We start from the raw sequence: 25,676 nt of genomic DNA on the forward strand, positions 1-25,676 counted from the left end.
ACGAAAGAAAACATCCCGATTTCCATCTAGTCCTCACAGCAATCCTCAAGTTACTATTACCGTTACCTCCATTTTATGGGTGATGAAACTAAGGCTTAGAGAGTGTATGCAGCTGCCCAAGTTCACACGTGAAGCAAATGGTCCGGGCAGGAATCCCATTCAGGGCTTCTTGACTCTAAATGTCTTTATCAGGTCGTTATACTGACATCTTAATGAAGAGTTCCTAGATCTAGTTGTAGTTAAACTTGGAAAGTAAACGAAGTTAATGACTTCTTTTTTAAGTAAGAATTATCCTGTCATCTATACATTTTACCCATTTGACTCATTCTTTTGATAAGTATTCTGTGGTTTCCAGGCAAACGAGGCACCACTAAAACTGAAAACATTTTTATGTACAGAATGTATAACAAACTGTAAACGTTAGTAAATAGGATTCAGGAAATCAGCCAGCTGTTCCCGGGGCACTCTGAACATCTATGAATCTTTTTATCTCATCAATGCAAATACGTTTCCAGTCAAGGCTTTACTTGGCAGTGATCTGCACATTTTGAAACAACAATTTAAACTTCACTGATTCCTTGTGGTTTACCTAACAACTATTTTTGGGTTCATATCCAGAAGGAAAAGAAGGTGGGATTTTAGGGGAGGGGCGTTGAACTGAGAAATTGACAAAATAATCAGAATGAAGTTGGTGAACAATTAGTCTCATAGTCCAAATGCATTCCTCTATAGCTCATCTTCTATGTAATAAGTCATCTGGAAGAAGACAGATTTGATTTACAGGAACTATAAAAGTGGCCTGAGCTTTTGACCTGAGGCAAGGCTGGATCTGAGAACGCACTGCCCGAGTTTAACCTTGCTTCTGTCTCTTGTTAAGACAATTACGCTTCAACAGCAGTCATATGGAAGAGTTTTAGTTTAGCCACAAACTGGAAGACTATCTTTTGCACGTTCTGACAAGGATATTCCATACTCAGATGGGTAGGTCTGGGGAACCCTGAACAAGCAGTGCTAACAAATGGAAGACGTAGATCAGTTTACATCATGGAAATGAGGATTTGTTTAGCTAGTCTTTGCTGTTGGAAGGGAAGATTCATTGACCTCAGTATAACTTTCCACGGTCCTCACTCTACATGAGTCTAAGAAATGGCAGATGGCTTATCCCATGAAGTCAACACCAAAGGGATAACGACGGTCTAAATATATCCACTGACCACTTGAAAAAAATATGTTAAGTGGTGAAATGAGCTTAAAGGTGAAGGAGTTCAAGATGGTCTCACTCTGCAGTTTCCTGTTAATTGCTGTCATCTGTTCCCTTTTGGGGAGCCCAGAGGCTGACAAGCTGGAACGAGAAATGTGCCTTCTCAATAAGGGGGCTGCATTTCTGTGCACCAATAGTCAGAATGACACATTTAGCGGCAGGCAAATAACAGACGACGAATGAAAGATAAATTACTCTGTCCAGTTAGACCAAGTCATGAGAACTTCTGCCGAACGCAAGATAAAAGGCGATAGGATCTGAGTTCCATTCTGTACTTAAGGAAAGAAGCGTCATAATACGAAATGGTAAAAATTATCCTATACTGTTGAAACATCTTGACTGAATTCCAAATTCTTTTATAAATGATATGCTTGGCCAGCTAGTGTGGTACAGTTAATCTCTGGGGTAAAATGTCACATTCCCCAAATGCAATATGATATAACAGGTGCCAATTCATATTCTAAATTTTAAAATAAAGGATGTGGCACTGGAGTCTGAGCCATTGGAATGGTGCCTTTTTTCATAAGATATATATTTTGAAGTCTTTTTTTCTTTTTCTGTACGATTCAAATAGAAATTTTATTATGTCATTGATGCTATTTACTTTTTATTGAGCACTGATAATATACTATGAACTGCACAGAATCAAATTTTCTCTCCCATACCCAAGGCTCTCACCCTCTAAAAATTCCCTAGCGGATTAACATAACACTGTCCTTTCCATTTTAAAACTAAACTCTCGATATTGACTTCTACATGTGTATGTGCCTATAAACGGCAATTCACAGTCGAGAGAATGAAATGTTTTGATTACATATTGCACATATGATCATGTAAACTCTGGGTAATGTTAGTATCTTTTGTGGGTTTATTAGCTTTCAGGTTTTTCTCTTGTTTTTGGAAGGGGACAGAGATTGTACTGTTTTCCCTATAATTTTGGTAAATTTGAAACGGACACCATGGGAAGAACAACTTCTTGAAAACCATTTGGAGGACAGGAACAAAAACAAAGCTGATAAGTAGTAACAGCCATCTAATTTTTTGGGAATAAGAAAAACTCTTGTTCCCTCAATACATGTGATAGTAAAGACCATATTTGTAGTTGAGCTTATGTGGTTAAGTTTTACAAAGAACATTCAAGTGTCTAAGCTAAAAAATTTTAAGAATACCCTGCTTTTCAGAGGGAATGGAATTTAGAGTGAAGAAAAGCAAATAGCAAAAAGGATTTTATTTTAGTAGCCACCTATTCTTAATATAACTGCTTCTTTGAAAAAGAGGTATTTTCTGATAACAAAGTAATGTTCATTCATTGGTGAAAAATGGCAAGATACAGAAAACTGTGAAGAAGGAAATAAAAATGCCTGAAATAATTCCATTCTAATCAGAGTCAATTACTTGAGAGCTGAAAGTCAGCTATTCTAACACTAATACGGCTATTTCAAAGAAAATGAACCTTCCTGGGGATTAATAATCAACTTCAAAAGCTTTACTAATCCAAGGCTCTCCACAGAAAAGGAACACTTGCTGGTGGAACACTTCCTGACTTCATCTCCCATAAGCCCATAGGGAGTAACACAAGCACATGAAACACAAAAGGGAACATACATAGGCCACAAGCCCAGACAAAAGAAGAACTAAAACGCTCTTCCTGCCAAATCACTCTCCTTGTTCTCTTAGTGGCTTTTCCTCAGTTAAAAATAAAAAAAATTGAAAATGTGGACACAGAACCTTTCAAAGTGATTAGTAATTCCCTACTGCATGACTAACAGGCCCCCTGACTTGCATAATGAGTAGGTAGTAACAGAAATCCAACTTTAAGGCATTAGTCTAGTCACACCATCCCTGGTGCTGTAAACTACCAGAACAGTTGAACCTGCCCTTTGACCTGCAAATTCTAATAGAATCAAGATGTCTCTAAAAGTTCTGCTGTGGCATTTGAGCTTCAAGAAATGGTAAGACCACCTTCTCTGTTCCCCTCCCCCTTCCAGCAAATTTCAGAAACAAGAGGCAAATACCCAAGGCAAATGGAGCTCAAAATCCTGCTGGTAACTCCTGAATCCTTAAGGACAACACACGAGCCCTCTCTTACTAGTAAATGACAGTGGTTAGCAATTTAAGAGTGAGTCCTAGGTAAGCGTGTGTTTAACAGAAATGCAAGACAGAAAAGGAGTATGAATGAAGGGATATTATAACAGTTTATTCTTCCCTCTTCCTCCAACTGGGTATTCCAAACGGAACGATTAAATAATCGTGTTTCATAATCCAGAAAACACGAGGAAAGAGAGCAGATGAAAGCAACAGTGAGATCAGTAGCTTTGGACGTATTACTGTCAAAGACATGTAGGCACAGTTTACTCCAATTTTAAGATGAATCTGAAATCCAGATTCTCTTACTGATGCCTCCTTTACTTGTAATTTAACCAGTTAACTATCCGGGGTGAAATCTCTTTCACCCCTTCATTTCCCTTGGCGAGGAGGTCCTCCAGCCTCCCTCACGGAGGCCTCAGAGGGTGGGGCCGATACGCCACCTTACGAAAGCTCAGTGGGCAAGCATGGCTGAAATACCTGAACTTCCAAATCTGGTCCCCGAACATCTCCTTATGTCCTCTCTAGGGAGCCTTTACTTAGATACTCAGCATTACCTTTAATATAAAACGTCTACACTAAGTCAGGTCTTCCATCCGTCATAACGAATCTCCCATTCAACGTTAACTGAATCACCACACTTCCAGGCCCACAGCCTGAGAACACTGAAAAAGTTTGATTTCCTCTTTGTTCCCCAGAACCAGTATGCAAGTTTTGTGGATTCTTCCTTTCTAATAGTTTTTAATGAACCCACCGCTTCGCACCCGCATGTCCACTATCATGGTCCCCAGCATCCTTTTATCGCAGGCCTGCACGGTTCTTAAAACGCCTCCTCTGACCTCACTGCTGTTCTCGCTGTCCTGCTTCCAGCATCACTTCCATCAGGTTTCTTAGTGTATCAGACACTTGGGCCCAATATCTGGCCAGCTACGATTTTCTATCTACTCCTTCCTCACTGTCTTCCAAGGACTGTGTGTCACTGAGACATGGCTTGTTTTCACTTAGTTTTATGCCACACGCTCCACCTGAAAGGCCCGAGCTTTCTCCTCCCCGGCTGCTAACTTCTCTCTGTTCAGCATATTCCCTCCCAGCACTTTCACAGTTTAGATTAATAGGCACCTGCTCTGTGAAGGTCCTTCAGTTCTTCTACATGGGTCTGCTTCCCCAACTATACTATAATCATGGCTTATGTCTTTAAAGTTTTCTTTTAATGTTGAGTTTCTTGGTCTTTCAATTTGTTGCTTTGCTAATTTTTAAACTTTTTTTCTTCTTAATTGTGGTAAAATACACATAAAATTTACCATCTTAACCGCTTTTAAACCAAGACCAGGGACAGGAGGCTGTCACCTGAAGGGGGGGTGGGCTGGGCGTGCCCCCAGGACGGGGAAAGCGAGTGGTGCCAGGCCCCTGCCACCCGCTGCCTTGCTGCAAAGTGCTCCCTGGGCTCCCAGTGGCCAGGGTACAGCCCAGGTCCCATCTGCTTAAGCACCATCCATTCTCCCTGAGCCAAGAGCTTGGCCACAGGGGCCACGCTGGCCAGTGGCACGAGGTTCCAAATGCTGTTTCCCAAGCTGGCTGATCAGAGGCTGCAGCTAGGATTCCCTGCCAGGGGTCTGTGGGTCCCCAGGGACCTGAAACAGATTTCCAGGGTTTAAACACCTGTAAAAAAATGTTTGTTTTCATTTTGATTACTCTAAAAAAGGACCCCCTTACCAGTCATAATGACAGAACTATTTTGTGACAACTAGAAATGAAAAGGTTTTCACAGATTAAAAAAAAAATACACATAACATTTACCATCTTAACCGTGTTTAAGGGTACAGTGCAGCAGTGTTAAGGACATTCATACTGCAGAGCAACCGTCTCCAGAACTCTTTGTCTTGCACAACTTGAACTATGTATTAAACAATCTCCATCCTCCTTCCCGAAGTCCCTGGCAAACCACCCTCTCCTTGTCTCTATGAATCAGGCTACTCTGGAGCCTCACGTAAAGGCAGCCACACAGTATCTGTCCTTCTGTGACCGGCTTACGTCACTGAACATAAAGTCCTCAAGGTTCATCCCTGTGGCAGCATGTGTCGGAATCTCCCTGTTTCAAAGCTGAATAGTATGCCACTGTGCGCAGCCGTCACGCTTTGTCCATTCATCAGTTGATGGACATTGGGGTTGCTTCCACCTTTTGGCTATCGTGAATGCTCCTATCTTTAATTTTTAAAATGTATTATTTTCCTTCTAGAGTTGTGGTTCACGACTGTGAATACCAAAAGCTTGCACATATTGTTAATTTTCTACATTGCGTGTGCCTGAACCATTTACACTTTTTTCTCTTCTTTTCTTTTGGCTTCAGTTACTCTATACTCTGATATTATCTGCCAGTCTTTTTTTTTTTTTTTTTTTTGCCTAAAGTCTTTGCTCAGAAACAGCTGGAATACAAGCTCCACGAAGGCAGGGTGTCTGTGTATTGTGTTATGTGTCCCAAGTGCCAAGAACGGCTCCTGGCACCAGCAGGCACTTCATACATGCACCCTGAACCAACAGCTCCTCCAGTTCTGACTCCATTCCCATCTGTCGTAGTGGTTCCCAACTGCTCCAACGTTTTCACTTATTCTGAAGCTGGGCTTCACAGTATTTTATTTATTTATTTATTTTTAAAAGGGCTTCAAATGCTTGGCTTTTTTATTTATTTATTTATTTTTGGCTGTGTTGGGTCTTCATTTCCGTGCGAGGGCTTTCTCTAGTTGTGGCAAGCGGGGGTCACTCTTCATTGTGCTGCGCGGGCCTCTCACTATCGCGGCCTCTCCTGTTGCGGAGCACAGGCTCCAGATGCGCAGGCTCAGCAGTGGCTCATGGGCCCAGTTGCTCCTTGGCATGTGGGATCTTCCCAGACCAGGGCTCGAACCCGCGTCCCCTGCATTAGCAGGCAGATTCTCAACCACTGCGTCACCAGGGAAGTCCCACTGTATTTTTAAGGCTTTTTTTTTTTTTTTCAGTCCAGCAGCATGGAAAGCAACTGAGCAGAGGGTTAGAGTAGGGGATATCAAAATTTGAAAACATGAAAAAAACCAAGACTAGAAAGAGACCACTAGCTCCGGCCAATTCACATTTCATTAAAAGAAGAGTTTTGCTTTTCTCTAACTAGACAGAGGACAACTGGAGAAGTAGGTTCAATTCTGGAGGCCATTATTCAAGAGGCAATTAAAAGTAGAGGGATCCAAAGGAAGGTGACAGGATGGGGTTATACAAGGGCATATTAATCCAAAAAGATTTACCCACAGAGCATGACTGATACTAGAAGAGCAGAAACAGGAAAGGCAGAAATAGGATTTTAATCTGTGTCTCTCTAGAAAGCACATATGACACTAAAGGGAGGACAGTCACAAAGATATAGATTTCAGTTTATAAAGTGATCATCTAATGTATTATCTCCTGTTAATAAGTAGAACTGGGAGGCCTAAAAAATGACAGGGCTTCTCCTGACTAGGTGTGTAAAGAGGTTATCAGAGGTACTGTACAAATGATTTTGCTTTGAGTGGCAAGTCTGTCCTTTTTAACTGTAAGATTTCAGCAGAGAGAATGAGATGAAACGAAAATGCTAACTAAGTGCCAATAAATTGTATGGGCCATACGTGCTGAAGTAAGTCATACCGCAGACAAAGAAAATCACCTGGGGCCGAGGACACGGAAGGTCAGTGGGCCTTATTTTGACAGAGATAATAAGAAAGACAGAGAAAGTGATGTGTATAAAAGCACAGGTCGTGTGAGGACACACGGCATGACTGGATTGGAGGGTTTCTATAGGGAAAGGACAGAGTGAGGGGGATGCTGAAAAGGTAGCTTTGAATCGGAGCACGGATGGTCTGGAATGGCAGGAAGGAGTAAACACAGACTGTGACACCCTTGAGGGTTCTAACCTGAACCCGGCAGACAGAGGGTACTCAAAATGCTGAATAAGGAATGATTTGATTTTGAATATAATATAGAAGCATCAAAAGTTCCAGAAAAGTAAAGCAAGGTCTTACAAAGACTGACTTAGAGGCAAAGAGGAGAGACGAAGTGATTCTGGAAGCAGAAGGGTCAGGAGGCTCCTGCTAGAGATGTATTATGAGCAGAATTCTTACATTACAAAAAAAGTTTTTAAAGAAGTAAGAATAGAATGCTGCTGTCTGACTCTGGATTCCAGAGTCACAGGAGGGCTGTGATAAATCGCTATACTATTCAAAGAATACGAAACACACAATCAGTGTTGGACATATGTTTTGATGCTGGAAAGAAACTTTCAAACGTCACCAAACATAGACTATCTGAGGGCATTTGATCCAGCAGCACGAGCTGGGGTCCTCCCTCATGTGACCTTCTCACGGCAAGGGGCCAGCCCTGTTCCACCTCCTGAAACAGGGGAAACAGACACACTGGCAAGAGAATGGGTAGAGAAGTTACCCCGCTATGGACGAACTTCTGTATTTCAGAAGTCCTTGAAAAGAATCAAAATTAACATAAAGGCAGAAACTGCTGGTAGTTACAGCTCAGGAAAGGAGGCTGATTGAACAAAATTTTGTGCAGAAAAGCTGTATTCAGTTTTTCTCCTCACTTTTTCTGAAAAATGAGCATTTTGATATATCCAACCCACCACAAGTTATGATAAGTTTGGAAAACAGAGTTTTACTGTGATATTGATACTTCTGCTATAAAGCTTCTGCCTGCTTCTCAGACAGGCAAAAACTTGATGACTGTATTCCATGTGTCAGGAAAAAAAAAAAAAAAGAGCCTATATCTTTTCCATTTGTTTAAATATAAAAATTATAACCTAGTCCACAGAGAGATATAAAGCAGATCAGTGGCTGCCCGGGACCGGGGACGGGGCTGCAGAATAACTAGAAAGGCCCACGAGAGCTTTTGGAAGTGGATTATAGCTCGACTATGGTGGCAATTACAAGTGTATACAGTTGTCCAAGCTCACCATACTGTGCACATGGGCACCATAAATACGGCATAAACATTCCATGATTAAATCGGCTTGCCCCAAAGTAAATGTCCTCGATTCCAGCTCCCTTGGGACTACTGGAAGTTTAATATTACCAGTACATAAAGATGATTCTTCTTATCCTATGTTTCCTTAAAATACAGCAAACATCCAGTTGCTTCCCTCATAAAATATACCTCTACTTACACTTCAAATGAAAGATAAGTTCTTCAAAGAATTCATTTTAGGAAGTTATATAAAAACATTTATTCAATAATGCTGCCAAATTTATCTTTAAAACTGACTTCAGGGCTTCCCTGGTGGCGCAGTGGTTGAGAGTCCGCCTGCCGATGCAGGGGACACGGGTTCGTGCCCCGGTCTGGGAAGATCCCACATGCCGCGGAGTGGCTAGGCCCGTGAGCCATGGTCGCTGAGCCTGCGAGTCCGGAGCCTGTGCTCCGCGATGGGAGAGGCCACAACAGTGAGAGGCCCGCGTACCGCAAAAAAAAAAAAAAAAAAAAAACTGACTTCAAAATCTATTACATTATTTATGTATTTGGAATTATGACAAACATCCTTTTTACTAAACTGAATTTAAGTTCTGACATCAAGTCTGGACACTGAAGTTAGACAACCAGTCAAGATGATATGTTTTAGGACCACAGTGAGGATAAGAATATATTTGTTTTCAGGGGCACCTCGTTAACCAGCTCTGGAGGCAACTGCCAAGAAAAGGATTACAGACATATTTTTAGCAATGGCAGCACCAAGGGAGTAAGTGGAAAGCTGTCTAGGTGACTATTTTGAGACCAGTCGGATCCTCAGTTCCTACATTCGTTATTTAAAAAAAAATCCTTACCACTTCATAGACAAACCTTATCTTCATGATAGATCAGGACAACACAATCTCCTCTAAACAATATTGTATCTAGAGATCGCCTTATGCTGAGTATGACTTCCAGACTCTTGTTTTTGATACTCTAAGTTCCTTTACTTTTGAATTATACTTAATCAAAGTAGCTTGTTCCTTTTGTAGCTCAGTGTGCCCTCCCCTCCCCACTCCTGCTTCTGGGGTGCCATGCGTCAGTGAGCCACCGTGGATTACGTGAATGGGGGTAAAACCACAGGAATGGTGGAGAAACAAGAAAGGATGACTTTGAACTCATGATAACTTTATAGAGCAGAATTAATATACCAGTTTGGACTTTGACAAGAAAGAGACATACATTTGTACACAGTTTGCTCTGTTATTTTCGTCGGAGCAGGTTAAACATATGTCCTAACTAGTTTTAATTAAATGTTTTAAATCCACTTAGCATTTTGTATACAAGAGGGAAAATCTATGAAAAGTCTACAAATAGTAAAATGACAATATAACTGGAATCTAAAAATTAGAAGAGAAATTGAGATAGGAATTAACCGCAGAATACATTCTTTAAAAAAAAAAAAAGCTAGAAGAGAAAGGCATACCTTGTTAAGACAATGTCTGCTCATTTAATATGTCATTTTACTCACTGATTAGAATAAGATCCACTAAAAATTTAGAGGCTCCAAAGTCAGTTGAAAAATACTGGCACACAGTACCTTTCTTTAAAACAAATCTAGAACTATAAAATTAGTCAACTATCAAATTGTATGTAAAATGTATATCTACATTCTCCATGTTAGAGGATTCAATTGATGATATATCTTTTGTGATACCCAAAGATGTGGAGACCAACAGTCCCTTCAATATGTTAAGCAGGAATTACAATTTATGGTGAAACATTACACCAGGAAGGAAAACAGTATCATTCAGATGAGCGTCTCGGGCTTTGTTCTCTATACAATCACAGCTCACTAGTGATTTGTCTCTATCTCTGGTTCAGTGTAGAAGTCATTACTGAATTCTACCTAATGTCCATCTGTTTCCAGAGAGAACTCATAAAAAGGAAGAACGTGTTTTATTTGATCTAAAATGATTTATTTTTCATACCACAATTACTGATGCTCGTCTTAAAAGGAAAAAAGCCTCCCTTGACTTACTTTCCCCTAAAGCTGCTATGCCTTCTGGTCAAAAATTTTGGCACTCCAATACAGTATTGGATTCCTGATTTCAAGATGGCAGAACAAAGACCTAGCTGCTCCCATTTCCTCTGGAAAATCAACCCCAAACACCAGAACAGCAAAAACCAGAAACAAGCCCTATCTTTGAAGATACAAGATTTATGTGATGCTGAAGTGTAATATATAAAGAGAAAATGGACATGGAAATTCTTAGCACAAGAAAGTCAACCCAAAGTGCCTACAGAGGGAAGGACTTACGAGAGGGAAGTAGATTTACCTGCAGAACCAAGAAGAGCTCAAGAATGCTAAACTAAGTCCACCACCATGGAAAGGTGTGTAACTCAAAGAAGTATAGCAGACTTGCTTTACAAGCAGTGATTCTCAAACATAACAGAAATTATTACAAATGGAAGGCTGTTCTCTACTCCTGACCTACCGAATTTGAATTTCAGGGGACAGCCAAGCCACCTATACATTTTTTTTTTTTTTTTGCGGTACGCGGGCCTCTCACTGTTGTGGCCTCTCCCGTTGCAGAGTACAGGCTCCGGACGTACAGGCTCAGCGGCCATGGCTCACGGGACCAGCCGCTCCGCGGCATGTGGGATCCTCCCGGACTGGGGCATGAACCCGTGTCCCCTGCATCGGCAGGCGGACTCTCAACCACTGTGCCATCAGGGAATCCCCACCTATGCTTTTAAGAAGCTTTGCAGGTACTTTTGGAACCCACTACTTTACAGAAACAATTGATCGATTGATTGATATTTTAATAAATTTATTTATTTATTTATTTTTGGCTGCGTTGGGTCTTGTTGCCGCACGTGGGCTTTCTCTAGTTGCGGCAAGCGGGAGCTACTCTTTGTTGCAGTGTGCGGGCTTCTCACTGAGGTGGCTTCTCCTGTTGCTGAGCATGGGCTCTAGGCGCACAGGCTCTAGAGTGCAGGCTCAGTAGTTGTGGCGCATGGCCTCAGTAGTTGTGGCACGCAGGCTCAGTAGTTGTGGCGCACGTGCTTAGTTGCTCCGCGGCATGTGGGATCTTCCCAGACCAGGGCTCAAACCCGTGTCCCCCTGCATTGGCAGGCGGATTCTTAACCACTGCGCCACCAGGGAAATCCGAAACAACTGATTTAAAAGACCAACAGTAAGGTGTTAGGTTTCCCTGATTCCCCACATCCTTGCCAAGACTGGGTTTTTAATATTTGTATTTACTTTTCCAAATTCACTAAGTACATACAAAATCTTCCAGTTCCACTGTAAGATGATCAGCTTTTCAAACTCTTAAATCTGATGATACTGCAGATACTCCTGAGACTGACCGTCACTGAACTCAGAGATATCACGCAGAGATGGCTCATGTGCAGTGGTTCTACCCAACAGATTGTCTGAAAGGCGAGCATTTCATGATGTATTTATAGGCAAATTTCCTCCTATCTTCATGGCAAGGGCCATCACAAGATAGACAGGTGAATGTAGGATCTTCTGCTTTCTAAATTCTGCCTTTAAAAATAGCTCGCAAGCCAAGGGAGTTTTTGTTGGGGATTTACTCAAATCCTACCAAAATCCCCAGTGGATTATGTCTTAAACCCAATGATTTGTGTTGGAAATCCGGGGGGTAAAAACCGCTTAGCATGAGCCTCAAGAGATGAAGTTAAGTAGCGGGTTCACAGTAACATCTGGGGATGATGTGTACAGAAAGATTTATACGGCCTTTTCTTTCATTTTGTCTTTACTGTTTCATAATAGTATGTCCTTTATGCCTCATGTTTGATAGTATAATATGAACAGAACACTTCAGAATATGAACTTCCCTTATAAAGATACAGTCCCTTCAAAATAGTGGTCTGCTGGTTATGGTTATATTCACACTTCGGGCTGTATCATTTACTGTGTCTTCTCTTCTTAGTAGGTTTCTGTTTCCAAAGGAAAATAAAGTCTTCTTACAATGTTTCTCAGAACTCAAACACCAGAATCCCTCCATTTATTTGGATGTCTGTTTTAAGAATCATTGAATGCTTTAAGCAATTAATCTCTGCACTTTGTCACTGTCCCACTGTTTACTTAACCTTTTCCAGTTGTAGATAGATAACATGTCCATACCAGCTGTCCACATGGTGCTACCATGGGGGCTGTCTGCCTTGCCTTTAGCTTGCACTGCATTCCGAGTCTGTTTGCTATGACATCTGCTAGAAGAATGCCAGTGTATCATGGCACTCATTCTCCACCTTCTAGCACAATCAAGAGCTCAGTGTGCCTTGATTTCACAAAATAGCCAACATTATACAGAACATCCAGTGTCTGGATTTGTGGTACACTGCCTGAAATAAAAAGTAGGAACAGTTCCAATGAGCAAATATCCCAGATATTCTGCAAGCTGTCTATGAAGCCCTATGAGAGCTGTAGGGATATATATGCATGACTGCTGGGGTGCTGGGAGGGGCCTGAAGATGCTGGGCTGCTGAGATGCTGAAGGTCACCAAGGTACTTGCTGGACAAAACAGCTGAAAGCAAACTCTGCAGTGTATTAGTGATTCAACAATTCCATCATTCACCTCCTATCAGTTTGTTGGCAAAAATTATAAGAACAACTCCTCTCCTACACAGGTCTCCAGTGAAACATCTGGTGGGGAAATTCTACAGGAATACACAAGTGACTATGCTTGCATTCGGTAGATGAATTGTTACTACTGTCGGCTGGGATCCCGTGTTCTCTGCATCCTCCCTTAGGTTCCAGCTGCTTGTCAAGCGATAGGCATAAATTAGAAAGCAGGGCCTCTACACCTGTTTTTCCATTTTACATATAAGGGGCCCATGGTGATGGTAGGCATACAAGGAGGGGAGATGTAGAATCTTCTGATAAAAGTGTTTTTTTTTTAAATTTTGAAGTTTTTCTGCATTAGCAATTGTATTATTTTTAATAGGGAAAATATGTTCAAAAATAGTAAAGCAATAACCATCGCTTTACTTCTCAAAGATATAGGAAAAGGACAACTGAAAATATTATTTCAAAATAAGTTTTAGAATTTACGGTATGATTAATGATTCAACATTAATTAAACTTTTTAAAGTTTAAAAACTAAAAAACTAAAAGTTTTTTTAAAGTTTAAAAACTAAAAAATTTACCATGATCAACACTGCCATGATTGCTACACAGCTAGATGCTTTGCTAAGCACTTTACATGGATTAAGTAATAAATCCTTACAACGACCCTATGAACTTGAGAGAGGAGACTTCTAGTAGGCAGTTGTACTGATGGGCCTGAGTTAAAGATGGGTGTGGAAATGGTCAGCATAGAAGGTAGCTGAAATAATACACGGGTCCACCAAGATCAGGGCGGGCACATAGCGCTGGTGGAAGAAAAGCCTGTAAAGAACTGAGGGCAAAAGTCTTAGTAGAAAACAAGGTGTGAGTGAGTGGTATCTTGGAAGCCAGAGAAAGTTTCAAGAAGTAAGAAGTGATCAAACACTTTAAAGTGTTTATGGACAAGTCAAGACAAAGAATGCAAAATCTCCTTTGGATTCAGCTTTTAGAATGTTACTGGTTAGTTTGGAAAGCAGTTTCAATGCTGGGAGCAGAAGCCACATTGAACAGGGTTGAGGAGTAAACAGCAGGAAAGAAGTGGAAAGAGACCATAAATTAGCCTTTCAAGATCACAGAGAGCAAAACTAGAATCACAGACTCTTAGAACAGCAAAAGACCTTACAGACCACCAAATCCATCCACGAAAATGATTGCTTGATTTTGTTCCATTACATTCCTGTCAAGTAACCCTCCAGCTTACGCTTAGACACATTTAAAGACATGGAATTCTAGCTATCCCAAAGCGGCCTACACTAGCTGTGATAACCCCGCGCTTAGAAATGACTTTATAAAATCAATCCTGAAAGCTTCTCTTGTAAATTCCTTAATTCTATCCCTTTAGGCCACGTTAAAGAAATTTAATCATTCTTCCACCTAACTGTCTTTTTAATATTTAGAAATGCTATTCTTTCTCCTCAGTGCTAAACAATTGCTTGCCAAAAGTTTGTCCAAGGTGCCGTGCCTGATTTTGCTCTTCCTTAAGCCCAGGTGCACTGAATACAAGTCTTACGGAGCCAGGTGATCCGTATGAACTGGCATTTGATGGGCTAACTGGCTGCTGAATTTCTAAGATGAGCAAATACGTCTAGATATTTTATTTAAAGCAATCTGTAAGCTGTATCGTGTAAAGTCTACTCCTTAAATCTCAGTTACGCAAAGAGCTGATAAATGTTGGATCTCTTGCCTCAATTATCTTGGAGAACAAAGTAAGACTTATAACTGGAGAAAACCATTCAAAAAGATACACGCACCCCCCCACTTTGTTCATGGCAGCACTATTTACAATAGCCAAGACATGGAAGCAACCAAAATGTCCCTCAACAGATAAATATGGAAGATGTGCTGTATACATATACACACACATACGCACACACAAGGTGTATATGTATACATACATACATACATGTGCGTGCGTGCGTGCACACACACACAATGGAATACTACTCAGCCATAAAAAAGAATGAAACAATGCCATCTGCAGCAATGTGGATGGACCTAGAGATTACCATACTAAGTGAAATAAGTCAGACAGGGAAAGACAAATACCATGTGATATCACTTATATGTGGAATCTAAAAAAAATGATACAAATGAACTTACTTACAAAGTAGAAACAGACTCACAGACTTCGAAAACAAACTCATGGTTACCAAAGGGGAAAGGTTGGGGGGAGGGATAATTTAGGAGTTTAGGATTAATATATACACACTACGATATATAAAATAGATAATCAACAAGGACCTACTGTACAGGGAACTCTACTCAATATTCTGTAATAACCTATATTACCTATATTCCTGTTATTACCTATATTCTGTAATAACCTAATATTGGGAAAAGAATCTGAAAAAGGATATATATATACATATGTATGTATAACTGAATCACTTTGCTGTACACCTGAAACTAACACAACATCGTAAATCAACTATACTCCAATATAAAATAAAAATTAAATTAGAAAAAGAAATTAGTATAAAGAGTACAAATAAAATGTGGATTTTCAATGGCTCTTTCATGATCAGACTGATATTAGGAAATTTTATAGGGATTAAAATACAACATTACCGGGGAATGTTCCTGCTTGAGTCATATGAGGCAAAATGAAAATGACCTCCTGTGAATTGTATCAAAGTTGACGAAGGGCCTTATTATCTTTTGCTGATTGGCTAAGAGTTCAGATATCTTCTCTATGTTAGTTTCTACAGCAATCTCTGCAGAGCAGGAATCCTTAATGTACCATATCTCTGCAACTACCCTAGGAAGTTAAGAAAATTAAAAGACTTTTGCAAAGAAAAAACAACAACATCACATTATATCTTAGTTTATGAAGTTCATTATTTGATTTACCCAAATACACCTCTGGGTGAGATGACTCATTGCTTCTCATACCCTAGAATTTTATCACAATGAGAACTAAGAGATCGGGTTGAGTACACATGCTTAGACGGCACACAAGACAACATTTTAAAAAGAAAAAAGATATTTCAAACAAAGTGGTCCTGTTCTAGATAAATACGCATTGTCTTACACAGGAGATCATGAATATACGATTTATTTGTACATACTTTGAAAGAAACCGAAAGAGAGAGAGCAACAGAAAGTAAAACTCCCCAGATAATCTCTACTTGTGTATTATTTTAATTTTCACAAATTTCTGTGACTACTCTGTACGTGTCCCGTCATACTTGAGGGTAACTGCTTTAAGAGCCTAAGACCAAAGGTGCAGGCAATGAGAGATTATTTGAGGATCTACTGACAGATCTCAATTTGATATTTTCTGGATTAAGATTATGAATTCGAAGAACATTCTAGCCACAAAAATTCACCATTCTATGTAAAAGATAATTATACAAATTCACAAACTACACACGATAACATTCAAACCATTTGCAGTTTGGCTCCCAACCAATTTTCCCAGCCTGATGCTTGAATATTTGGAAAATTCTTATGTTCCCCAAATATATGCTTCCCTTTCTTAGTGCCTTTTAAATTCTTTTCACTTAAAATGCAGTCTTCTAATCCCTCTTGCCTCTGCTGGTTCAGGTCAGTTCAGTACACATTTACTAAATGTCTTCCATGTAACAAGGTCACACTAAGCATTGAGCCAAGATAAGAACTCAATCCTAAGGTGTTATCCTGAGAAACCGTCTAGGTGAGTGGAGTGGGGAGGCGTGATGCAGTCTTGGGTGGATGGAGTCCGGTGACCCCTAAGAGCCCCAGGAAGCAAGGAGGTGGGTGAAGCCTTAGGCCTTCGGAAGCTCCAGGGAGAGCAGGGGATTTCCATATATTGTGTTGGATGGAAAGGAGGCCGAATGGGTCTTTGGGCCTTTTGAGGCAGTATACACTAAGTAGTGATTTATTTATCAACTGTTTAACCATATGAGAAAAGGAACTGGTTGTTTTCTTCTAAAAAGTTATTTGTAAATGACACTTGTAAAACTGGAAAATAAACCCTTTCCAAGTTGACTGGTTAATCACATACATCTAGAAATTATTTCCCCCTGCATTTCATTAATAATGTCTCTGCATTAAAATAAGAGAATCTTAAATTCTTTAAGCATATAAATCTTTATATTCTGGATACTTCTGTTGAGAAGCATGTACTGTTATTTTATTTTAAAAAAACATGTTTAAAAATTTCAAATATCAAGAGACTGAGAAGTCCAGTCACAGACTGGGAGAAAATATTTGCAAAAGACACATCTGATAAAGGACTGTTATCCAAAATATGCAAACAGTTCTTAAGACTCAACAATGAGAACCTGATTAAAAAATGGGCAGAACTCCCGGGCACATCGCCAAAGACGATGCACCCATGAAAGATGCTCCGTATCATCAGGGATATGCAAACTGAAATGATGAGACACCACTACACACCTATTAAAAGGGCCAAAATCTGAACACTAACAACACCAACGCTGGTGAGGATGTGGAGAAACAGGGACTCGCGTTCACTGCTGGTGGAAGCGCAAAAACGTACGGCCACTTTGGAAGACAGTTAGGCAGTTTCGTACTCACAAAACTAGCCCTACTCTGACCACATGATCCAGAAAACACACTGCTTTGTATTTACCCAAGTGAACTAAAAACTATCCCCCACAGAAACCCGGACAGGGATGTTTACAGCAGCCTTATTCATAATTGCCAAAACTTAGAAAATCCTTCAGTGGGTGAGTGGATAAACTGTGGCACATCCAGACAATAAAATATTATTTGGTGCTAAAAAGAAATGAGCTATAAAGCCATGAAAAAGGCATGAAAGGAACTTAAATTCATATTACTAAGTGAAAGAGGCCATTTGACAAGGCTACATACTATACAATTCCAACTATATGACATTTTGGAAAAGGCAAAATTATGGAGACTGTGAAAAGATTAGTGGTTGCCAGCGGTTGGGGGGAGGGAGGGATAAGGAGATAATAAGGAGAGCACAGAGGACTCCTGGGACAGCGAAAATACTCTGTATGATACTACAATGGTGAGTACATGTCACCGTACATCTGTCAAAACCCACAGAACATGCAAAACTATGAGCGAACCCTAATGTAAACTATGGACTTTGGGTGACAGTGATGCACCAATGTAGGGTCACTGATTATGATAAATGTGCCCGCAGTTGCCACTGGGGGAGACCTTGCGTATACAGGGATGGGAGGAATGGGAACTCTGTGTCCTTCTGCCCAATTTTGCTGTGAACCTAAAAAATAAAGTTTATTAATTAAAAAAAAAAGTCCAATAACTAAAGCCAGAGTTAGTTAAAAGTCTCTGTTGAGAGGATGAAAAGATAAGGTACAGACTGGGAGAAAATATTTGCAAACCACATTATCTGACAAAAGACTACTATTCAGAATAAAGAACTCTCAAAACTCAACAGTAAAAAAAAAAAAAAAAACTCATTAGAAAATGGGAAGAAGGCTGAAAAGCATATAGAGGGCAAATAAGCACATGAAAAAGATATTCAACATCATTCTCCTTTAGGGAAATGCAAATTAAAACCACAGTGAGAGGGCTTCCCTGGTGGTGCAGTGGTTAAGAATCCACCTGCCAATGCAGGGGACACGGGTTCGAGCCCTGGTCCGGGAAGATCCCACATGCCCCAGAGAAGCTAAGCCCGTGCGCCACAACTACTGACCCTGCGCTCTAGAGCCCGCCAGCCACAACTACTGAAGCCCGTGTGCCTAGAGCCCGTGCTCCGCCACAAGAGAAGCCACGACAATGAGAAGCCCGCGGACCACAACGAAGAGTAGCCCCCGCGCGCTGAAACTAGAGAAAGCCCGCACACAGCTATGAAGACCCAACGCGGCCAAATATAAAAACAAATAAATAAATTTATATATAAAAAAACAAAACACAATGAGCTATCACTATACAACTATCAAACTTGCTAAAATAAGAATAGAGACAACGGCAAATGCTGGTGAAGATGGAGAATAACAGGATCATTTGTCCAGTGCTGCTGAGAACATAACATGGCACTGCCAGTCTGGAAAACTGTTCAGCAATTTCCTAAAATATTAAACGCGCAACTACCGTATGATCCAGCAACTGTATACCTGGGCATTTATTCCAGAAAAGTGAAAACTTGAGTTCACACAAAAATCTGTACACAGGGCTTCCCTGGTGGCGCAGTGGTTGAGAGTCCACCTGCCGATGCAGGGGACACGGGTTTGTGCCCCGGTCCGGGAGGATCCCCCATGCCGCGGAGCGGCTGCGCCCGTGAGCCATGGCCGTTGAGCCTGCGCGTCCGGAGCCTGTGCTCCGCAACGGGAGAGGCCACAGCAGTGAGAGGCCCGCGTACCGAAAAAAAAAAAAAAAAAAAAAAAAAAAAAAAAAATCTGTACACAAATACTTATAGCAGGTTTATTCATGATGGCCAAAACTGGAAACAATCCAGGAAAATTAAACAAACTGTATTACATCCACACTATGCAGTGTCACTCGGTAATAAAGAGGAAGGAACTGCTGTAGACACAACAATCTCGATGAATCTCCAGATAATTATGCAGAGTGAAAAAAACTCTGAGAAGATTACATACGGTATGGTTCCATTTAGATAACATTCTTGAAATGACAGAATTATGGAAACAGAAAACAGATCAGCGTCTGCCAAGAGATGAGGAGGGGGCAGGGATGAGAGGGAAGTAGGTGTGGTTATAAAAGGGAATCTCCGTGGTGTATCTTGATGACATCAGCGTCTGTGGTTGTGATACTGTGCACAAAATCACATCGTGGTTTTGCAAGACGTTACCACTGGGGAAACTACCTTAAGAGTACAGGGGATCTCTCTGTATTATTTCCTACAAATACATGTGACTCTACAGTAATCTCAAAATAAACAGTTTAATGAAAACAACAAGACTATTTCATTCAGGTTAAAATGAAAAAATCTCATGCTGTCCGTATTTGGCTACCCATATAAATCCTAAGTGCAGTTCTAACAGATTTTCTTTATCAGAGCTGGGGAATCCAATGAAGCTCCGAAAGCTAGGCAGAACCCTAAGCTTATTGCAACGCTGGCATCAAAAGAGGACGACTGACCGCGGCTTAGAGCCCAGTGAAGAATTTTCCAAACAAAAATTTCCTGAAAAGCCTATGAGCGACAATCTAAAATATCTAAGTCAGTTCTACTTTATAGAAGTAAATTCAAGAGAAAGTATTAGTGACAAGTACATTTCAGAGCTATTTTTTAGGTTTGTAAGCAACAAATCAAAGATTGGGTAGACTGAAACAGCACACAAAAAGCCCGAGGACACATTCCGAGAAGGATGCTGAACTTAACCGGTTCTGGACTGTACATCCCTATGAAACAGGAAGAGATCTCTTGGACATGACACGAGCTGCGGCTGGCTCTGCCCTATCTCACTTCATGGATTTATGGCACTTCCCCAGTCAAATACCCATCCCAGAAACCATGTGTGGCTTACACGACTGTCATTCCTACTATGGTATGGCATAAATAAATCACGGGGTTGGGTCAGTACAGCCAGCCTGGAAAGTGACTCAAGGAGTCAGCAGTACCGTCCCTAGGGCTATGTGCTTTATCACAGTAAACCTCGGAACAAGATACGACTTCCAGACTCAAGAAGCAGCCTTTAAATCAGGACACCTGGGCAGCCCCGGAATCACTGAAAAAATACAGTAGGTCTCAGTCCACCACAGTTCCTCAGAGCTGGCCTGCACTCGCCCCAGGCCAGTTGCTTTTAACACTATTCAAAATGAATCCTTTCTGAGTGAATTATTATGGTGACAGAACTATTGAACAAACCTAAATGCATCCCATCCTCTGATCTCCTTTCCTTTGTCCTCCGTTTTTCCCTGACTTTATTTACCCATTCAAGAAAATAACATTCCCCAAGTCAAATTTCCCTCTTGAGCCTTTTCCCAGACTTTAAAACTCATAAACCAAGAAGGCCGCCTTTCGGTGCTTAAAATAAAAAAGCAAGGGACCGTGAGCCTGGTTCCCTGGTTCCCCCTACATAAGGCAATAAAGAGCACGAGCTGGAGTAATGCTGGGGACAGACCTGCCAGGGCGTCCATCGGCTGGGCTTGGAGACCGGCACTGCCATCAGAGCAACCCGTGCAGACAGTATAGATACTCCAAACCAGGACTGGCAATAGGGCCAACCTCTCGTCAAGGAGAACAGGAAATATAACCAGCTGTAAAGGTTATGTGTTTGTTGAAAATGAAAAGGGCTTTTGACATTAAGCTCTAAGTATAATCACCAAGCTATCTTTTATGTTCTCAACTGTTTGAATAAAATGCTTAACGCCACTAAGACAAACAAAAACCACATTCCTAGTTATCAGAAAGAACTACTTTTAAGTCAAGATGCCAAACAGTTTTTAGCTAGACAAAAAATCTACTGATCAGAATCAATCTCACTTTACAGATTTACTGAAGCCTCCAAGCCAAAGGCCAGTCACATACTAATATTAACTTATGCTTCCCCTTGTACAAACCCTGTATTATGACCATAGAGCTGACTCCAATGCCCCGATCCTTTGGGGGTACACTGAGACAAATTTACTTTAATTCAGTAAAGACCTACTTGATTGTATATATTTGGGAACAACAGGTACAAAACAGTAAGAGACAGGCCGAGTGAAAACATGGAGTCTGGCTCATGAGCTCCGCCACACCGTCCCCTATCACGGAGATGACTGGACTGTACACGTGCCTCAGGTGTTCAAACCCTTAGCATGAAAGTGGAGGCCCAGGGGAACCACAACGATTAAACTGCAAACGTATCAAGGCTCAAGGCTTTCCAGTGAATCAAAAAGAGAGAAAAGAAATGATGATGAAATTGATGGCAATGTGATTGCTCATATCTCAAGGGACAAGGTCTTCATAAGCCCTGATAGGAAGTCTTGTCACGTTATATTGTAAAATATTATACATTTTTTTCCCCTAAGCTGATTCTTCACCATTGACCACACAGGCCAACAAGTTTCCTAAAAAGAACTCAGTAATGGAAGTTCTTTAATGAATGAATACTAAAACTGTTGAAACAAGAGACACAGACATTTCCTTCTTAATGACCTCTGGCTGTGTCCTGCTAAAGAAGACATCCAAACCTGGAAGAGGCAGGGGCGGGTCATCTGCCCTGGTCATGGAGTGTTCCTCACTAGGAAGAGCCGCGCGCCTTTGCAGCCCACCAGGCAGCGTAAAACACACTGCAAAATGAATCACACTCTAGAGGATCAACTAACTGGAGAGATACGTGAGAAACTGGCGTTTAAAAAACTAACGTTCACTTCTAGATAAGCCTTGAATTCTTAACCTGGAAGCAAAAAGGATGATTTTTGTGGCATGTGTGAAAATTGATACCAATCACAAAATTCATCTAGTAGTTTGTAGGAAATAATGTCTTAAGGACCATCAAAATGTCAGTAGCTAGGTTTAGGTTGTATATAATTTCTCTACATAGCAATTACTACATTATCTCAACTTCCCTCTTCAAAGCAATTAATTTTTATTTGGGTGCATTTTAAACTGACTAGTAAGTTAAGCACACCTTGAAAAAGGAAAAAAGTTCCTGGCATTAAAATGTATCTTAGTATTTTGATGACATATTTCAAGAAGATACATTTGAAAACTGCAAACAGTAAGTCTTGACAAAGATGAATAACTGTTTGTCTCATTTCTATTACTATTTAAACACTGCGCTACAAAATACCATCGTCAATGGATCCTAGCCCCAAGTCTAACCACCCCCCAAAAACAAAAAAACCTCAAGATTAAATAAACACGTGTCACAACACGGTTTCCCAGACACTACAGTAACTAGGTATAGTACAGTTAACCAATCCAGGACCCATGTGGACACCAAATCCAGAGATGCTCAAGTCCCGCACATAAAATGGTGCACTGCAGTCGGCCCCCCCATCTCCCGGCTCCGCATCTCAGGATTCAGCCAACAACACCCGAGCTGCTTCCGCCCTTTGGCTACTGTGAACTGTGCTGCTCTGAACATACGTGTACAAGTATCTGTTTGAGTGTTTGTTTTCAGTTCTTTGGGGCATATGCCCAGGAGTGGAAACGCTGTGCCGCTTGTATTTGTAAATACGGTTGTACAGGAGCACAGCCGCATTTATTTATTAACAAGCTGGCTACACCTCAATGGAGAGTGAGCAGTTGTGCAAGAGTCCACGTGTCCTACAAAGCCCACCACGCATTCTATCCGGACCTTTACAGAAAAACGTCTGCTGACTCTTGTTATAGCGCATTCCAGTAAGATGGAGAAGGGGCGGAGAAGCCGCTGATTTTGTCTTATAAAGTTAGGAGGCCTCTGTGTGTGTGTGTGTTCTGAAGGGGGCAATGGGAAGGGGAACATTAGGTCCTAACAGTACTACCTTGGAAAAGGTCATTCATACTCCGTTTGGACGCTGAGGTGAGGGCCACCATGCTAACCCACTACATTAGAGCACCTGCTGAATGCTTTTCAAAGGAGGCTTCAGAGCAAGACTGAGCTTACATCTTATGATTACAGGTCAACTACAGTTCCTCATTTTCTCGACACTGTATTCTCCCTTGGCTTTTGAGAAGTCACACTTAACTGGTTTACTATCTAACTCATATCATTTCCTCCCCTCCCCCACATGGTAAGTTCCCTACTGTTCCAGCTTAGGCCCCCCTTTCATTTTATACTCACTGCTCATTCCTTTTGTTTGAGCTCCAAACCTACAGATACCCAGCTGTCTACTGGACAGTTTTAACAATGCCCTGTATCTCAGTGGACCACATCTACATCCACCTGTGTCTCACTCCGACCAACACCTGTCGTCCTGAGCTCCTCTATCTCCTAACCCACCACGTCCAACCAATAACCGACATGTTACACCTCTTCTGTCTTTGGAATTCAATTTCTCAAAAATCTCTTAAACCTCATAAGCAATGCTTTATGTCAGGATCTCAACAACTCTAGATTCCTACAGTGTTTCCATGACTTAAATCTTGTCCTCTACACCTCATTCTCCACAGCAGAGTCACATATCTGAAACGCAAATATGAACATCGCTTACATGTTCAAAACATTCAGCAGCTGTTCACTGCTCCCAGGATGGGGCAGCCAGCCTCCAGAACGACCCCCAAATGATTCCGCAGCCAGGCATTCACACCCTTCTGCAGCCTTTTCTGCGTGACACCAGTGCTCGTCTGGGACCAACAGAAGATGGCAGAGGTGATGCTTATCTCTTCCACGATGAGGTTACAAAAGAGACCGTGTGCCCTCTCACTCCTGGACCACTTGCTCTGTGAGCTGCCCCACAGAGAGGCAACGAGGTCTCCTGCAAACAGCTGGTGAGGGAGTGAGGACTCTTCTCAACAAGCATGTGGGGCGGCCACAATGAAGCTTCAGAGGACTTTGGCCCAAGATGGCCCCTCGGCTGCACCTTCACGAGAGGCTGGGGCCAGAAGCACACAACTAAGTGGCTCCCGAATGCCTGACCATCAGGAACTGAGATCATTGTTTTAAGCCACTAAGTTTGGGATAATTTGTTGACTAACACACAGCATAAAGGCCAAATTCCTTGGAATGGAACAGAAGGCCCTTGGTGAGTGTTAATAACGCCTCTCTTGCTCCCATCATGCATTATAATTTATGCTCCAATATTACTGAAGTACTTGTAATCTCCATGTCTTGTCAACTGCTTCCCAGCTTTTACAATCCTTCTCTGATACCACTGCCACCTAGAAGCTGTCCCTGATCATCAACTCCCATCTCCCTTCACGCCTTATATAACTGGAGCGCTGCCAGAACTCCGTGCGACCGTCACACACGGCGCCCCCGGGCCAGTGCACAGCACAGCTGGCGATGTGATCAGTATGTGAACGGAACAGTGTGTCCACACACAGTAGCTTCATGTATATGCTCCCATTTTTTAACTCGATCATGCTTTAGTATATTTGCTTATATATCTTTCCTTAGCACCTAAAATAGGTATTCAATAAGCCCTTGCTGAATGAACAGACTTGTGTTAAATTTTCAGTATAATCGTATTACACAAACACTTAAAATATACAACTTTCAAGAACAAGAATTGTGCAGAACTTGCAATTAAAATTTTCATTTCCTATTTTTAATTCTAACTCACGGCACAAACTTTTCATCCACAGAAAAGGAACAGACTATAGAGATGTAGTGAACGTATCCTAGGCAATCCATATCCAAAACAGAAAAAATTTTTGTTGTTAATAAAACAAAACATGTAAATTTGAGGTCCCTTTTCACATCATGCCACACATGGAAAGTGATAATATTTGTATAGAAAACTGATGTGAAAGACTGAGGCTGCTCTTGGTTCAGTGCTGACGCCTGTCTGTGACACTGCAGTGGAATGCAGCTTCCTGGGTCACATACACAGTAGTCTCTCAGATCGCCTTTAAAACTAAATATGGCAAATTTGCCTAAAGGTGCCAGATTTCAGAATCCAACTCCCCACCCAGTACTTAGGAAAAATAATCAAATCACTGCAAAAGCCACAGGAACCAAACAAAACAAAGGTCACAATCTTAATTTTAGCTACGGGTAAGGAAATGAAACAAAGCCTCTGGTGGGGATGGACGAGTCCTTGACTGTAGTCTAAGTCCAGAAGCAATCCAAGGTCAGAAGTGAGGGGAAAAAATCGCAAGCACTCCCAGGAATAACCTCAAATTTGGAGGAAAACAGATTGAAGGGGTAAACTGACAGTTCAAGAAATGAAAGTCAGGAGGAACACTTATCTCTAGAAGTCTCAGTACAGGCAAG

The 25,676-nt window shown here is 41.3% G+C and overlaps 1 protein-coding gene and 1 pseudogene across 17 annotated transcripts in view; both read right to left on the reverse strand.

Annotated features, from left to right (window-relative positions):
* Positions 1–25,676, reverse strand: part of ERC1 (ELKS/RAB6-interacting/CAST family member 1) — a 387,721-nt gene that overhangs the window by 87,595 nt on the left and 274,450 nt on the right. The window lies entirely within an intron of this gene.
* Positions 1–25,676, reverse strand: part of LOC149747933 (small ribosomal subunit protein uS13 pseudogene) — a 44,504-nt pseudogene continuing 18,828 nt past the window's right edge.

This window comes from Delphinapterus leucas, chromosome 11 (genome assembly GCF_059928025.1).
Source record: "Delphinapterus leucas isolate spDelLeu-1000000601 "Yukka" chromosome 11, BTC_Dleu_Yukka2, whole genome shotgun sequence".
NCBI classification, from domain to species: Eukaryota; Metazoa; Chordata; class Mammalia; order Artiodactyla; family Monodontidae; genus Delphinapterus; species Delphinapterus leucas.